Source organism: Musca autumnalis, unplaced genomic scaffold (assembly GCF_047663935.1).
Source record: "Musca autumnalis isolate F117 unplaced genomic scaffold, ASM4766393v1 scaffold_4, whole genome shotgun sequence".
NCBI lineage: Eukaryota > Metazoa > Arthropoda > Insecta > Diptera > Muscidae > Musca > Musca autumnalis.
Genome location: NW_027411977.1, coordinates 138,119,952 through 138,122,505, shown reverse-complemented (window position 1 = coordinate 138,122,505; position 2,554 = coordinate 138,119,952). Strand labels below are relative to the sequence as shown.

Genomic DNA, 2,554 nt, shown 5'->3' with positions numbered 1-2,554 from the left:
AATTTGTCCAACTAGCACAAATGGTGCTTCTACAGGTCGGGCTCCAATTCATGTTAATAAAATTACTGTAACTACTATTACTCAAAATAAAATTTTATTAATTGGGTAGAATTGAATTCCTCGGAATTTTCTTAAATGGTAAAATGGAAGAATTGCTAGAATAGCAATTGATAATACTAAAGCAATTACTCCTCCAAGCTTATTAGGAATAGACCGTAAAATTGCATAGGCGAATAAAAAGTATCATTCTGGTTGAATATGGACAGGTGTCACTAAAGGATTAGCTGGAATGAAATTATCAGGATCTCCTAATAAGTATGGATTAATTAGTACTAATAAAATTAAAATCATTGTTATAATAATAAATCCTACAATGTCCTTATAAGTAAAATAAGGGTGGAAAGGAATTTTATCAATATTAGAATTTAATCCAATTGGGTTATTTGAACCTGTTTCATGTAAAAATAATAAATGAATTATTGTTATTGCTAATACAATGAAAGGTAAAATAAAATGGAATGTAAAGAATCGAGTTAATGTAGCGTTATCAACAGCAAATCCTCCTCAGACTCATTGTACTAAATCAATTCCTAAATAAGGAATAGCTGATAATAAGTTAGTAATAACAGTAGCTCCTCAAAAAGATATTTGCCCTCATGGAAGAACATACCCTATAAAAGCTGTTCCTATTACTAAAAATAAAATGATTACTCCTACTAATCATGTAGGGGTATATAAATATGATCCATAATAAATTCCTCGCCCTACATGAAGGTAAATACAAATAAAAAAGAATGACGCACCATTAGCATGTAAAGTTCGTAATAATCAACCATAATTAACATCTCGACAAATATGATTTACTCTATTAAATGCTAAATTAATATCTGCTGTATAATGTATAGCAAGAAATAATCCTGTTAAAATTTGAATAATTAAACATAAGCCTAATAATGATCCGAAATTTCATCAAGATGAAATATTTCTTGGAGCAGGAAGATCTACTAGTGCATTATTTGCAATTCTTAAAATTGGATGTTTAAGTCGTAAAGGTTTGTTCATTAGTTAAATATAGGTCGTAGAGGTCCCTTAAATAAATTAGTAATTTTAACTACAGCAATTAGCGTAATTAATAAATAATTTATTAGTAAAATTGTTAGTAAGTTGGTTGGATAATTATATAATTTATTTAATGATAAAGAATTTTCTATTATATAAGAATTTAAGTTTGAAATTGATTGAATTTCTAAATTAGTATATTGAAGTAAAATACTTTTATCAATAAAATATAATGAGATAATTATAATTATAAAAATTGAAATTGAAGAAATTAAAAGTTTTGTAGAAAAAGTAAATATTTCATTTGAAGCTAATGAAGTTACATAAATAAATAAAACTAATATTCCTCCTAAGAATACTAAAAATAAAATATATGAAAATCAAAATGTTTTAGTTATTAATCCTGAAATTATTGACACTAAAATAGTTTGGATTAAAAGTGTTAAACCTATTGCTAGTGGGTGTTTAATATTTATAAAAATAAAATTAAAAATAAATAGAAGAGTTATTAAAATTCATTGTATAATGTCAAGAAATAGTTTAAATAAAATATTAATTTTGGGGATTAATGATAAAGAAATTTCTTTTTTCTTGAAGTTTTAAAAGAATTAATCTTATTTTTGGTTTACAAGACCAATGTTTTTGTTAAACTATTAAAACTAATGTTAATAATTTTAAATTGATGTTTACCTAGAATTTTATTTATTATAGGGGTATTTACTTTTGTTTCTAATCGAAAGCATTTATTGTCTATATTATTAAGATTAGAATATATTGTTTTAAGATTATTTCTTTTATTATTTGTATATTTAAATATATATAATTATGAGAATTTTTTTAGAATAATATTTTTAACTTTTAGAGTTTGTGAAGGAGCTTTAGGTCTTTCAATTTTAGTTTCAATAATTCGTACACATGGAAATGATTATTTTCAAAGATTTAATATTTTACAATGTTAAAAATTATTTTTATAGTTTTATTTTTATTTCCATTATGTTTTATTAAAAACTCATATTGAATGGTTCAAAGATTTTTATTTTTAATTTCTTTTGTTTTTATTTTAAATAATATATATTCAAATTATTTTATGTCAATTTCTTACCTATTTGGTTCTGATATAATTTCTTATGGGTTGATTTTATTAAGTTTATGAATTGTTTCTTTAATATTAATGGCTAGAGAATCTGTCTTTAAATATAATAATTATACTAATTTATTTTTATTTAATATTATTTTATTATTATTAATATTAGTATTAACTTTTAGTAGAATAAGATTATTTATGTTTTATTTATTTTTTGAAAGAAGATTAATTCCTACTTTGTTTTTAATTTTAGGGTGGGGGTATCAACCTGAACGTTTACAAGCTGGTGTTTATTTATTATTTTATACTTTATTAGTGTCGTTACCAATATTAATTGGTATTTTTTATTTATATAAGGTTACAAATACTATGAATTTTTATTTATTAAATAATTATATATTTAATTATGAG

General features: G+C 22.3%; 1 pseudogene; it reads right to left on the bottom strand.

The window, feature by feature from the left end:
- Nucleotides 1-616: 616 nt before the first annotated feature.
- LOC141403095 (NADH-ubiquinone oxidoreductase chain 6-like) lies at nucleotides 617-1,802 on the bottom strand (annotated as a pseudogene).
- Between the last annotated feature and the right edge of the window lie 752 nt (nucleotides 1,803-2,554).